This window comes from Anguilla rostrata, chromosome 5 (genome assembly GCF_018555375.3).
Source record: "Anguilla rostrata isolate EN2019 chromosome 5, ASM1855537v3, whole genome shotgun sequence".
Taxonomy (NCBI): domain Eukaryota; kingdom Metazoa; phylum Chordata; class Actinopteri; order Anguilliformes; family Anguillidae; genus Anguilla; species Anguilla rostrata.
Genome location: NC_057937.1, coordinates 51,188,844 through 51,204,358, shown reverse-complemented (window position 1 = coordinate 51,204,358; position 15,515 = coordinate 51,188,844). Strand labels below are relative to the sequence as shown.

General features: G+C 53.2%; 1 protein-coding gene across 31 annotated transcripts in view; it reads right to left on the bottom strand.

Moving 5' to 3' along the window:
• The window catches only part of LOC135255600 (transcription factor SOX-6-like), a 200,877-nt gene that overhangs the window by 101,294 nt on the left and 84,068 nt on the right, over positions 1-15,515 (bottom strand). The gene's annotated exons all lie outside the window — the stretch shown is intronic.

Genomic DNA, 15,515 nt, shown 5'->3' with positions numbered 1-15,515 from the left:
AGTTTTGCAGAAGTATTGGCCTCTTTGCGAGAGCGAACGGTTTTATGGTTTTATGAAATGCTCTTTATGAAAGGCGTATAAAGATGTTCTTGGCAGATGTGCAACTGTAGCATCGCTTTTGATAAGGAAGCGGTGGGGGGGTACCCAGCCCTGTCTGGGGGCGGCGTCTGGCTGGTGAAGTGGGCCAGGGCGATGGGCGCCCCATCTTCCCATCACCCCGATGTCAGCCCCGCGCTCCTGACCTGGCCGGTTGCTCCGGGGTTGCATGGCGACCACATGAAAGAGAGGCCGAGATGGCTCCGGTGGCCGCGCGGTGAAGCTGGTGCATTATGGATCAGGATGGGGGCGGAGCCCGCCCTCCACGCGGGCCCAATGCCGCCGCGCACACGCGTGACTCCGGCGGGGGGGGGGGCGGGAGTTTGGGGCCGCAGATTAAAACCAGTCCAGCGGCAGACCCCTTCGTCCACGGGACGGAGGGGGACGAAAACAAGAGGGCGGCGGAGACGGCCACAGAGAAGGGAGAGAGGCGGAGAGAAAGAAGAAGGGAAGGAGGGAGAGGTCTCTCACGAAACCCGAAAAGACTGAATGAACGAGAGAGCCAGAGACAGAGAATAAAAAAAAATATTTGTCTGCACCCCTGGCCAGCCAATGAGGGAGAGAGAAAGAGAGACGGAGAGAGGGAAAGAGAGAGAGAGAGAAACACAACTCACTGAACCTGGAAAGGGAAGAGTAAAAAAAAAAAAACAAATATAAAAATCCAATCAAAACTTATGGAGGGCATAAGGAGCCAAAATGAGGCGGCGTTCAGAGCCCAGCGAAGCGCCGGCTCCGCTAAGGCCCCGAAAGGCAGCTGGCAGAACAGCTGGCGAACAGGATTAATGTCAGAAGAATGAAATAAAGCAGAGCATATGTCCGAGCCTGAGGTGTGGGGGGGGCGAGGAGGGGGGGGCCTGCGAGCGATCCAGCCCCGATGGGGGACATATGCGCAGCTGGCCGCAGCCGCTGCGCAGCTCTGCCCCCCCAAGGTCACTCCTAAAAGCTGGGGCCATTTAACGCTCGGGTGACCAGAGCGAACTTTCGCTCTGCCGCGATCCGCCCCGGCCGCTCCATGAGCTACTCCTCGCCTCCGACACCGGCAATCAGGGCCCGTTCACAACAAGGAAGTAACGGCTGCAGTCTACCGAACGGGAGACAGAGAGAGAGGGAGAGAAACCCCAGTCTTCCCCAAATCCGATCAGGACGGTTGGAAGCATGTAAGAACTCGATGGTGATGTGAAATACTAGAGAACTAGGAGAAAAAAACCCCCAGATTCTCTCCTATAAGATAAATAAATGAAAAGTAAAAATGTGTGTGTGGGGGGGGGGGGGCAGTGTGGGGGGGGTGTGAGCTGCCTCACACGAAACTTCACCGGGTACTGATGAGGTTTTCAGCACTTGTGAAGATGAGCATTAGGAGAGATATGTGGACTTAATTTTAATTTATAATTTCCATTTGATGTGGGTAATGATTAGGGCCCACACACTGTAATAAATTATAATTTCACACGAGAATTTAATTACTGGGTACCTTACAGAGGAGCCATTATTTTGTTGGGTACCCTGCAATCTAACTGTCAGACATAAACTCTACAGCTAATCAATGCTCCAAAAACATTCACATTTATTCATCTATGTTAAATTAATAGAAGTGTGGGGATAATGCGGCTAACTGCGATCATGGCTGCCTGCTCTGATTTACCAAATGAATGGGTGCCGGAGACAGAGCGCAGACAAAAAGAGTGACTAATAGGATCCACATGAATAGATTAAAATTTACCCAGAAGCCCAGTGGGCGCGCAGTCACCCAAACTTTTAATTCATTATGAACGCGGGGCAACTCCTGACACTTCGGACCGTCTGATAGGAATACGCATGTGGGAGGGCTTCACACGGCTTTTGCGTACTTGGAGCAGAAATGTGCAATCCTGCACTGGACCCAGCGCTACTCTGAACAGTATGAGTGTCTCCCCTTCGCTGAGGTAATAAAAGTCCCCAAATTTAAAACCGCACATCATTTTATCCTGGATAATTCATAAAATAAAAAAACAAAGATATTTTATGCTTTCTAATGAAACATGTTTACAAAAAAACTAAACAAATACATGTTAAAAAAAAAAAAAAAAAAAACATACAGTTCATAACATTTTGCCTTATGTAAAGGGATCATTATCAGTAATGTCAATACGCAATACCGATGCATGCTGTCTACATCCTTTTGCTGTAAAGGAAAATAGTCTAAAATATAATGTTTGCGTGGAGGAAAAGAAGAAAAACAGGAGAAAACATTTTCTTCTTCCTAAGCTTAATTTGTTTGCGATTCGTTTGTCTAATTAGGGAGGTACAGCACTAAGCTCGGCTGCAGTCTCTGACATTCCCGCTTTCTCCAGCGCAGCAATTAAATGTGTTTATGGTCCCGTGCAGCGGGCCTGTTTACACGCGTGTCAGAGTTCATGATTCCCGCGCACTGCTCCAAGGACTCCCGGTCCAGAGGTCAGTGTTTTTAAACACCGTCCTCCGTTCTGTTTGGCGTTTGTACTAAAAAGCGTACCTCAGCTCGCACGCCGCGAACGAACAACAGCAACTCATTTACCGCACACACGTGTGCGCACACACACACACAAACACACACACGCACACAGCATTTTAGATAAAGGCAGGCATTTTACACAGAACGTGGATGGATAAACCACGGCCTTGCAAGCAGGAGGGGGCTTAGCGGTTACTAACAGAGGGGAAATACCCGTATGAAAGGAGCAGTAAAGCAGGGGGTTTGTGTCGGAGATTCGGCTGTCGTCACCAGCGCCGACGCGCTCGCCTGTGAACTCCTTCGCGGTGTCGGTCGCTCTAGATTTTTCTATAAAATGTGAGAAATCAGACAAAAGCCCTTTATCTTTGCGAGACTTTACCCGGGCTGGTGAAGGAGATGGATCTGAGTGGCCACGTAACCATAGAACTTTAAAAAGGTTAAGGATTCCGAGTTCCAGGAAGTCCCCCCCCCTCCCGGTCAGCAGCGCCGTGCTTCAATGGGCCATTGTTTCGCGAGGGTCCTCCAGCGACGGGTGTCGTATTTGCTTTTGTACGGACACATCCCCCCCCCTCCTCTCGTTCTCTCTTTCACTCACTCTCTCTTACTGTTCCTCTCTCCTGCTCTCTCTCTCTCACACTCTCACTCTTTCATACTCTCTCTCCCTTACTGTCTCTCTCCCTCTTCCTATCTCTCCCTCTCTCTCTCTCTCCCCTGTCTCTCTCTCTCCTCTCTCTCTCCCCCTCTCTCTCTCTCTCTCCTCTCTCTCTCTCTCTCTCCTTCTCCCTCTCTCTCTCCCCCTCTCTCTCCCTCTCTCTCTCTCTCTCTCAGAGCGCTGAGTCGAGCCACTTTCACAGGAAATAAAGCGGGTTCCTGAAACGTGTCTTGAGAGCGGAGCGGGACCGCGCTTCGCCTCCAGAGGGGTTATGGGGCGGCCGCTCGCGCTCTCCAGCGCGGGCCGGCCCTGAACCGGGCGCCGGAACATAGAGAGAGAGAGCGAACGAGCGCGCGGGAAAGAGAGACGCGAGACGGCCTCGGCCGCCTGGCCCGTTAACGCGACACTGAAAGACGCGGCGGAGTCAGGAGAAACAGCCCGGGCCCATCTGAAGCCCCGCCCCACCGACATTAATTAAAACCACAACTAATAACTCCAATCAATCACCAAAACTGCGCCACGTGTAATGCACGGAGAGGTCTTAAAGCACATTACCCCCTCCGTCCCCGCCGAGCCGGAATTATACAGGGGGGGCCACTCCCGGGGAGGGATGGCTGTCCCTCAAGTCATTGTGATCATCAGCACTGGGGCTTGGCGGAGCAATAAAACACGTTTCTATCCGTTCCTCCTGACACCCTCATTTCAGCTCCTGGCACACGTGAAGCGGTAAAAAAAAAAGGAGCAGAGCGAGAGATGTTTGTTTTATCTCACAGGATTAAAGAGGATCTTTGCGAAAGACAACCGACGTCTAAATTTAAATGGGGAATATTCATGTGAAACACAGCGCAAACATGCTAATCGGAGCGCGGTGCGCGTGTTTGACGAGAGGCTCACGCTGCCGCTAACGCGCGTCCCAGCGGTACGGTTAGCGCACTTACAGCCTGGGACAACAAGCCAGCGGCGCGTCCCCTAAAATCATTAGTGACCCAGATCAGATGGTTGCGGGCCGGGTGTTGGTTACAGCGGAACTATTTTCATCCCTGTCAGATGACCGCTGCCCCCCCCACCCCCCACCCCCCACCTCTTGTTTGGTATGAGCACAGACAGTGCGGAAGGGGGTTGTGGGGGATGGGGGGGGGGGGCAAACCTGAGGTGCCAGCAGTGTTCGGTCGTGTAACCCTGCACGCCCACCTGTTCGGAGGTGTGCGGGTCCCCCTCCCAATTCACCCCCCCCCCGCCGGAGCCGGGGTGCTGGCAGCCTGCCCAGCCCTCCCCCGACCCTCCCCGACCCCCCCTTCCCTCCCACATCACCCGATCTCAGTAGATAAAGTAAAGCACGTCAACATCTGTTCCGGTTCACGCTGATTTTAATTTACAAAAAGAGCTGGGGCTGCGTCCGCAGCCTGGGCTGCAGAGCACAATGACAGATTTAGGGCCATTAATGGAGCCCTGCTTTCCTCTGTGTCAGCATTTCGCTCTCACTGTACTAACCGGATACAGAGGGGTCAAAGCGGATACCAAGTCAATTAAAGCCGTTGCAAATATAACAACCCCCCCTGCCCCCCCATTTCCCAGAGTCCCTTTTAAACCCCCCCCCCCTTCTCACCAGACTAACACGTAACACAGTAGACAGTGCTTCTTCACAGAAAGCATTTCAGGATAATACTGAAGCGCCGGCTCTGATCCACTCTGAATGGGGGAACTGACTACCTCTCTATCTAGCATTGGGAGAACAGGGGAGCCTATTCCACATCTTCAGAGGCTGCAGATGAGATGCACCTAACATTGTGGCACAGTCCACAAACAAGCCTCTGTCTTAATTTCCTTTTTGGTGGGGGGGGGTGGGGTCTCCCTGGATGTGATTTGTCTCACAGACAACTAGTTTCCTCCTGTGAGGGGGGGGGGGTTCCGGCGCGGTGCGTGAGAAAGTGACACAATGGGGGCGTTGTGGCTGGCAGGCGGATCGCGGGACGGGCTCAACAGCTGAGCCCAGGGGAAGACGCTCCGGAGCAGTTGCCGGTGTCGGCGAGGCAGGAATGCTCTCGCGCGGGGGAAGGTGATACCGGCTCATGTGAAGAATGGCGCATTGAGCGGGACAGCTGCTCGCTCGGCCCGAACAGGGGGACCTTCTGCACCCGCACACAGCCCGCACTGAACACTACTCACCGCTAACGCTGCAGATTACACATTACTACTACTCAATACTCTTCTTCTTCTTATTATTATTATCATTATTATTATTATTATTATTATTATTATTATTATTATTATTATTATTATTATTATTATTATTATTATTATTATTATTATTATTATTATTATTAGTAGTAGTGGTAGTATTATTATTAGACACAAAGGTGTCATAGCATTCAGGTTCATGGCTGGTTAGGTGGAGTAACTGTCGGGGCGTAGGGCTTGTATTAAAGGGGTTTAATGCTAGCAGTGATGAGCGTGGCGGTGGTGTGGGGGGGGTGGGGGGTCTTTTTGCGAGCGCGCGCGGGGCAGGCTGGCAGAGGGCCCGCGGCGTACAGCCGGCAAATCTACTTAGCGTCTGCCGCGCAGAGCGCCGGGAGCTCTGATTGGCAGGGAGTGGGGAGCGGCTTTTTGATCGCGCGTCCTAACAAGCCATTCCAACCGGCGTCTCTTAAGCCCAAGCTGAGCGCCCCGGCCCCCCACCCCGACTCCCTGGCCCCCCCCACCCCGACTCCCTGGCCCCCTCCCCCCCCCATTACCTATTCAAACAAAAGCACCGGCCCCGGCGACCGGCGGCCCGGCTACGCCACGCGCGCGCACACAACCGCGCTAACGCACCGCCGCGTGATCACACGTACCGCTTTCCGCCAGATCCAGCGAGCCGTCGGAATCAAAGCTAGGCGGACCCCAGCTCGCGTTACTTAAAGGAGGAAAGGCAGAGAGGAAGAAAGAGCGAAAGAGAGGAGGAAAAAAAAAAAGGGAAGAAAAACTGGCTTTGACTGATGTTGGGCCAGAGCGCGCCGCCTGAGGGAATCTTGGACTGACGGGGAGGGAGGGGCTAAGCGTTTGAAGCGCGGTTCAAAACCTGCAGGTTCACCTCGGCCGCCGGCCAAGAAATTAAAAAAAAAAAAAAAAAGGGGCTACTGGCTCCTCTGGCTTTATTGCATATGCATGGAGTCAAGGGCTTACGCCACAGATCATTATAACAAAGATTCCTATTAATTAGCGAGGATGGAACAGGAGCAGATGACACGTCCGCTGGGGAGCGGGGGAGCGGGGGGAAGCAGAGCGGCGTCTGCGGCGCTATTTCTCCCCGTTCCCGCCGCGCGCCGAGCCGCGCCAGAACAGGCCTTTACAGAAATTTCTTCTTTTTTTTATAAATAAAAATAGAGAACTCGGGAGTGGAGAGTCCTTCACCTCTCCTAAGAAAAAGAGAAAAGAAATCCAGATCGCGCTTAGAGAAAATGGGTTCTGCGCTGAGCGTGGAGCGCAGTGCGCAGGTACCCAGACCGGCCCCGCGGAAACGTTTTCTGGGCATTAATCAGCTCAGGGGGGCTTACAGATGATCCTATTCTCCAGCGGAGATTTGGGCCTGCCGTGCATCCCATTAGCGTGAAGATAATGGGCTTGGACTTCTCACACAATGCGGATCACGCTGCAGAAGGGTAAACACAGTTACTGGGCTCCTGTGTAACAACCCAGCGCAGTCACAACTAGCAGTGGACTAAGAGAGGACGCGTGTATGACACCTCATTGACCCCTGGGGTGCTGAAGACCAGGCTTGACACTTGCTAGATAGTTTTTCCAGACAATAGGAAAAGCCAAATAGGACAGAATGGCCCGTTCATGTTAATGTGTTCTTATAAAAGGTGTTTTTTTCAAATACATGGATGGGCTCTATCACAGTGAACCTCAGGTGGGACAGAAAGGTCAGAAACTGAAGTCACACATTAACACACAGCACGCAGCTCTTACCCAATTCTGGGAGCAGTGAGTGAGGGAAGGCATTTGGCACCTCACTGTGAGTTCCAGAGAGTGGTCTTTAAACTGCCTTTTGCCACAGGAAAGCTGCTAAAAACCGTGGAAGCGAGGTGAGTGTAGGAACAGAGGGGCCCGTAAGCACGAAGGGAAAGGCAGGCAGATGTTTGGCCAGTTGGCTCTACTGATGTCACCTCCCCCCCATGCCCCCACTGGTAAAACAATCAGTCCTGATTGGTTACCCAGGCCTCACCGTTTCTTGCTTTGAAGAGACAGGGGTCCTCGGCCAATGGCTGGCCTCCTTCCCTCAGAGCCTCCCACAGGAGGCGGGAAGAGCGGGGCGGGGGGTAGGGGGGTCAGGGAGGTCAAAGGGGGTTTGGGTTACAGCCCAGGAGAATTCCCTCTCTCTTTCACTTCTGCAACTGTTCATTCCGTCACTCCGGGGTTATTCGGGGTAGTGCCTTTCACTTTCGGCAGGAACACCACCTCGGCCTGCGCGGAATGTCTTCACGCGCTCCAGCGAGACCCGGGGGTGGGGGGGGGACTCCAGAACCTGATGCTTCCTGTTTCAAAACCTGTTTTGATGTTGCCCGCTCTAAATCACAACGCAAAACTGTCTGACGTTAAAAGAACATATCGTCATGTCTAATTATTGCCTCGACAGTCACGAACGTCTATCCTTAACATTCCTGGTATTAAGACACCTAAACTTTATTACACTTTATTTATCGTCGATATTAGTCTGTGAAAGGTAACAGAGGTTACCCTCAAATGAAGCTCTGACCTCTTGGAGAATAAAGCAAAACAAAAACAAAACAGAACGAGGGTTTGCGTGTGAGCCAGTTCAGGCCGTACTGCGCACACACACGGGGATGGAATGCGCATGTGTTGCAGTGAAACACTAGTAATAATGGCAGCGGCAGCAGCCAGGACACATGGAGCTCCCTGCGGATGGCCAGGATGCCAGCGAGCACCAAGAGAAAGGGGGGAGGGGCTTACTCCAGTGGGAAAGGCACAGGCTGCGGAGCCACAGGGCACCACGCCGTGCCACACTGCGCCACACTGCGCCATGCTGCAGTCTGACTCTAACGGCCACCGGCCTGAACCCCTGCCACATTCTGCACTGAAACGTGTAATGCCGTAATTCAGACTAGCCGGGGTATAAGCACGGATTAGGAGATAACAAGCTTTTACCAGCAGCCAGAGTGACTCCTGGCAGCGCAGGAGAGCTGACTAACTTGGCAGCGAAAGGGGCCCGCGGATGCCCAGGAAACGCTGCCTTCCTACGGCCCGGCTTTCTCCAACAACCGCCCCCCCCCCCCCCCGGCGCTCCACAACACAAATATGGAGCGGAGGAAAGATGAATGTCGGGGGTTAAACGCGTTTTCGGCTCTCTCCCCCGGGCGGACGCTGGGCTGGCACTGCGCCGCGACGCGCCAGCGCGCCACAACGGGCGACGCGTCTCGCTCGCTCGCTCTCTCTCTCCTTCGATCGCTCCCTCCCCCCCCCACTCCACAAAAGAAAAACTACATTGTGTTCAATGGGGGCCTGCAAACCCGCATTAAATCCTGGTTTGAGCACACCGCTGAGCGTCGGGCATGACGCAGGAAACTCGGACTTCACGAGTCGGATAAAAGATCGATTTAGCGGCCTTTAGTGACACCGCTTAAAAAAAAGAGATGTCTAAATCTTTTGTCCCGCTTCTCAGTACCTTTCAAAGAGAAAGAAAACACAGTACACAAGCTGCAGTCAGCTCAGGGTTCACCTGCATGCATGCTGATGCTGTATAGCGTGCACCATTGAGCAGACCTAATTGCCTGTGCGTTGAATAGCTTTTGCTTTAGATTTTTGTTTTGATGGAAAATATAGCGTTTCTGATTCAATGGTAGCGTTTTTAGTCGTGCGAGCGAAGACCAGAGGGCCCTTGATAAATAATGCGCGGTGAATGTAGCGGTTCACACAGCCAATGGCCTCTCTCCTAGCGCAGGCTAATAGAGCTTCAGCAGGTAAGGTGACTGTTCAGCTCAGAGCAGTTCTCAGTGCCAGGAGGTCATTCTCATTCATTAGAGCGGCGCACGAGCACTTAAAGCACTTTAAGGACCTGTTAGGGACCAGCAGCGTGGGACGGGGGGCGGCGGGGGGCGGTGGGGTTGTGCGGGGGCTAACTGCAGCAGCCGCGCGGGGTGCAGGCCAGGAGCGGGCTCAGGGGTCGGCCCGGTTAAGCAAACTGCCGCTCCGCTCCAAATGGCTTTTGTTCAATTTGACGGCGGCGATCCCCTCACCTAAAACACACATTTAATTAACCGTGCCGCGGGGAGCTCGGCGGGGGCGCCGGGGGAACCGCGCGCCATCATTGATCTGATCCGGCCCGGGTCTCTGCCTCGACTCCACACTAAAAGAACAAAAGCGCCGTGGACTGCAGCGGGACACAGCGAGGACATCACAGCAGCGAGGACGCCGGGGCTGAGTGGAGCTGAGTGGGGCTGAATGGAGGGGGCCGGGGCTGAGTGGAGGGGCTGAGTGGAGGGGACCGGGGCTGAGTGGGGCTGAGTGGAGGGAACCGGGGCTGAGTGGAGCTGAGTGGAGGGGACCGGGGCTGATGGGGGGGGGGGGCTGAGTGGAGGGGACCGGGCTGAGTGGAGGGCTGAGTGGAGGGGCCGGGCTGAGTGGAGGGGCCGGGGCTGAGTGGAGGGACCGGGGCTGAGTGGAGGGGCCGGGGCGAGGGGGCCGAGTGGAGGAGGGGGCTGAGTGGAGGGGCCGGGGCTGAGTGGAGGGGCCCGGGGCTGAATGGAGGGGCTGAGTGGAGGGGACCGGGGCTGAGTGGGGCTGAGTGGAGGGGACCGGGGCTGAGTGGAGGGGACCGGGGCTGAGTGGAGGGGCTGAGTGGAGGGGACCGGGGCTGAGTGGAGGGGCTGAGTGGAGGGGACCGGGCAGGAGACCGGGGCTGAGTGTGAAGGGCTGAGTGAGGGCCGGCTGAGTGGAGGGGCTGAGTGAGGGCCCGGCTGGAGGGGCTGGGGAGGGACCGGCGATGGCTGAGGGAGGCCGGCTGAGGACCGGCTAGGGGCTGTGGGACCGGCTGAGTGGAGGGCTATGAGGGACCGGTGATGGAGGCTGAGGGAGGCCCGGGCTGAGTGAGGCTAGTGGAGGATCCGCTGATGGAGGGGCTGAGTGGAGCCGCTGAGTGGAGGCTGATGGAGGCCGGGGCTGGAGGACGGCTGAAGCTGTGGAGGGACCGGGCTGAGGGGGGGCTGAGTGGGGCCGGGGCTGGGAGGCTGAGGGGGCCGGCTGAGTGGGGCTGAGTGGGCCGGTGAGGGGGGGCTAGTGGAGGGCCGGCTGTGGAGGACGGTGAGGAGGCCGGGGCTGAGGAGGGCCGGGAGGCTGATGGAGGACCGGCTGAGTGGAGGGCGGCTGAGTGAGGGCCGGGCTGAGTGGAGGACCGGCTAGTGGAGGCGGCTGAGGGGGCCGGCTGAGGCTGATGAGGCGGCTGTGGGCAGAGGCCGGCGAGTGGAGGGATGGCTGAGGGAGCTGAGGGGAGACGGACGAGGCTGGAGCCGGCACTTCGAGTCACGCTCAGTGTCCACGCCGCCTCCAGGATTATCCTGTAACCCGTTACGCCACACCATCCCCATTAAGAGTAATGGTCAGTCGCGCTTGACACACACACACACACACCACACACACACACACACACACACACACACACACACACACACACACAAAAGAACATGTATACACACACACAGAAACACACATTCACACACACAGACACACACACACAAACAAACATACACACACACACACACACACACACACACACAACACACCCACACACACACACACACACACACATACAAGACGTACACACACACGACACACACTACACATGCACACCACGAAACCATCACAACGCGCACCACACACACACATATATGCCTGCGCTAATAAAAACAAGGCAATTTACATCCTGGTGCAAAGAGGCTCTCCTGAGAATACCTGGGAGACCATCTCTTTTTGAGAAAGAAGAAAGAAATAAAAACAGAAATGTGATGAATGAAAATATTTTGCCAAGCATCAGGAAAAATAGAGCTAGTGAGAGAGAGCAGGGGGAGAGCACCAGCAGTATCTTTGGGATTTTGTTCTTATTTTTACATTTTTTTCAAAATTTAGATTTGCTTTGTGTCACATTAGTAAAGCTAAAAACTGAAAATCATGTTTTCAAATGATGTTTGTTTGGTTAATGCACTTGTTGCTACCTGCCTAGTCCTCCTCTTAGGTTTCCTGTGTGTTATTGGTGCTTCCCAAATGTGTTGACTTTCATAAAGCACAGACTAGGGGCTAAACTCCCAAACATTTTAACAGTTTAGTATTTTCTGTACTTTCCTCAGGTCAAGCCTTAGTGAGACTACGTCACAGTCTGAGGTTTTCCTTCCACTACCCGAACTCGAATCAGAGTCAAAAACGAACGGGGCGCGAAAAGTGGGCTTGAAACTCCCGGAGTTGGGCTCTCACGGCCGCTCCAGCTCCTATTCGCTGACCGTCCCCGCAGACGCGCGCGGCGGAAAACTTGGCTAACTGGTGGAACCTGCGCGCTGGCGCTGGAGGAGCCGCAGCGGAGGGAGCTCAAGGGCCCTAGGAGCTCTCGGCTGCAGCCGGTGCGCCGAACTCTCCCAGCCTCTCGTCCTGCTCCGTAACTCCGCTCCCTCACTAATTTCCTCCGGCGAGGGGAGTTATTTTGGGTGGCGCGGGGCAGCGGGAACGAGGCGCGGGGCGAAGCCGGGCTATTAAGGAGGGCATTTAAACAGCTGCACAGGCGTCTGAAGCACCCTCTCCTCCCATCCGCTGACATACGGACCTCCGAGCACAAGCATCTCTTCACCGTTTCAATTAACCGCAAAAAAAAATCGTCCGCCCCTTTAGTACCGCAGGGCCCACCCGTGCCCCCCAAAAAAAATTAGCAGCCCTTGGCATGATGGCTCTACTATCATTTCGTAGCATGCGAGGAAGTGCGAAGGAACATTATTTTTGAAAAACGAAGGGGCCGGCTACAACGCACTGTTACATCTGTTTTACATCAAATGCCTTTTGGGAGTGTGAGTGTGGATTTATTTAACCTTTAATACACTTTCTGGGCATATGAAGACCCCACTGTTAGGTTAACAACGTGTGGACCACGACCTGTAAAAAAAAAAAAACAACCTTGGAATGAATGTGATTCTATTACCCTCAGTGGCACTGCACTCGAAAAATAAAAAATTTACTCACACGGTGGCCAAAGACTCGCCCCTCCCAACATCGCAGCATTGTAGATGAAAAACAGCAATGCTTCATTTATGGGTAAACAGGAAGGTGCTCAAGCGGGGCTTAATGTATTCAGCGGCTGAGCTGCGGGGCTGAGAGGCCCCCAGGCGCGGATGGAGAGTCGCAGGTCCCGGGGGAAGCGTGCTCTGGACTGCGCACGTTACATTCAGAGCGCTAATTAAGAATGGAGCAAATGTTTCCAATGGCGTTTTGGAATGTTTGCTCTTCTGCGTGTTTCTCCCCCCCAGTCCTCCTAATAACCGCCAGCCACTGCAGGGCGCGTCGCCGGGCGCGTCGCCGGGCCACGGGGAGGGAGGGGAAGAGGCGCGTCCCCCCTGAGCTGGCGAGCCGCGTCCGACAGCACGGTCCTGCGCATACACGCGTTCTACTGCGGTTAGACTGCGCAGCTGTGCGGTCAGGGCTACTGCAGTTAGACTGCGCAGCTGTGAGGTCAGGGCTGCTGCAGTTAGACTGCGCAGCTGTGAGGTCAGGGCTACTGCAGTTAGACTGCGCAGCTGTGCGGTCAGGGCTGCTGCAGTTAGACTGTGCAGCTGCACGGTCAGGGCTGCTGCAGTTAGACTGCGCAGCTGTGCGGTCAGGGCTGCTGCAGTTAGACTGCGCAGCTGTACAGTCAGGGCTGCTGGTGGAGTCCACTGTGTGTCAGATGACGCTCATTCTGATACCACATTACACATTAACAGTGTTAAACACCTGCTGTAAAGGCACAGCTGGACTCTGAGGCTACGCACAGAGCACAGGGAATGAATCACTAAGTGTGAAGTCATATAAAGTAATTACCGGTGATTCCCCATTGCTGTACAGTAATGCTGAAATTAGTTGAGGTTTTTCGGGGATTATTTAAAAAATAAATATATAATCAAAATGAAAATAGTCATCTTAGTCATCTGAGATCAATGTCTATATATTTCTTTTTTTTTAATCTATGTATCTTTATAATTAATTTCAGTTACTGATCTTCCAGAGGAGGTCATATTGTTATGCTTTTCATTCTGTTTACCCATATTAAACCTGTACACAAACACATAGCCTAATCTTCACGAGCCACACATTCATCAGGCCTGTCTATGTGAGCAGAACATTTTAAGAATCAAAAAGAAATAGAATTACTTTATTTTACAAAAATAATTTCCCTGCTCCAAAAAAACTTCATTGTCATTGAAAATGTAACTGGAACAGTGAGAGGGCTGGTGTGTGTTTTATAAAAAGGAGAGCTTCCTGCCACAGTGAGAGGGCTGGTGTGTGTTTTATAAAAAGGAGAGCTTCCTGCCACAGTGAGAGGGCGGGTGTGTGTTTTATAAAAAGGGGAGCTTCCTGCCACAGTGAGAGGGCGGGTGTGTGTTTTATAAAAAGGAGAGGTTCCTGCCACAGTGAGAGGGCGGGTGTGTGTTTTATAAAAAGGGGAGCTTCCTGCCACAGTGAGAGGGCTGGTGTGTGTTTTATAAAAAGGAGAGCTTCCTGCCACAGTGAGAGGGCTGGTGTGTGTTTTATAAAAAGGAGAGTTCCTGCCACAGTAAGAGGGCTGATGTGTGTTTTATAAAAAGGAGAGCTTCCTGCCACAGTGAGAGGGCTGATGTGTGTTTTATAAAAAGGAGAGCGCTTCCTGCCACAGTGAGAGGGCTGGTGTGTGTTTTATAAAAAGGAGAGCTTCCTGCCACAGTGAGAGGGCTGGTGTGTGTTTTATAAAAAGGAGAGCTTCCTGCCACAGTGAGAGGGCTGGTGTGTGTTTTATAAAAAGGAGAGCTTCCTGCCACAGTGAGAGGGCTGGTGTGTGTTTTATAAAAAGGAGAGTTCCTGCCACAGTGAGAGGGCTGGTGTGTGTTTTATAAAAGGAGAGCTTCCTGCCACAGTGAGAGGGCGGTGTGTGTTTTATAAAAAGGGAGCTTCCTGCCACAGTGAGAGGGCTGGTGTGTGTTTTATAAAAAGGAGAGCTTCCTGCCACAGTGAGAGGGCTGGTGTGTGTTTTATAAAAAGGAGAGTTCCTGCCACAGTAAGAGGGCTGATGTGTGTTTTATAAAAAGGAGAGCTTCCTGCCACAGTGAGAGGGCTGGTGTGTGTTTTATAAAAAGGAGAGTTCCTGCCACAGTAAGAGGGCTGGTGTGTGTTTTATAAAAAGGAGAGCTTCCTGCCACAGTGAGAGGGCTGGTGTGTGTTTTATAAAAAGGAGAGCTTCCTGCCACAGTGAGAGGGCTGGTGTGTGTTTTATAAAAAGGAGAGTTCCTGCCACAGTGAGAGGGCTGGTGTGTGTTTTATAAAAAGAAGAGTTCCTGCCACAGTGAGAGGGCTGGTGTGTGTTTTATAAAAAGGAGAGTTCCTGCCACAGTGAGAGGGCTGGTGTGTGTTTTATAAAAAGGAGAGTTCCTGCCACAGTGAGAGGGCTGGTGTGTGTTTTATAAAAAGGAGAGTTCCTGCCACAGTGAGAGGGCTGGTGTGTGTTTTATAAAAAGGGGAGCTTCCTGCCACAGTGAGAGGGCTGGTGTGTGTTTTATAAAAAGGAGAGTTCCTGCCACAGTGAGAGGGCTGGTGTGTGTTTTATAAAAAGGAGAGGTTCCTGCCACAGTGAGAGGGCTGGTGTGTGTTTTATAAAAAGGAGAGTTCCTGCCACAGTGAGAGGGCTGGTGTGTGTTTTATAAAAAGGAGAGGTTCCAAGCGTGTGTGTGTGTGTGTGTGTGCGTACGTCCGTGTTCGTGCTTGTGTGCGTTTGTATGCATGCATTCTTGTGTGCATGCGTGTTAGTGCTTGTGTGTGTGTGTGTGTGTGTGTGTGTGTGCATGTGCGTGTGCGTGTGCGTGTGCGTGTGTGTGCGTGTTAGTGCTTGTGTGTGTGTGTGTGTGTGTGTGTGTGCGCGCGTGTGTGAGAAAGATAACACAGAGCAGTCGGTCTGTTCAGAAGCTGCAGGTGCACTGGGGTGCTCAGCCTGAGGGCTTTCACTTTTCAGCCCAGAGGGAAAATAAAAACTTTCCCATGACTGCACTCATCCTACCTGCACACCACAGAAACAACCTTCTCATAACATTCCCTCACACACAG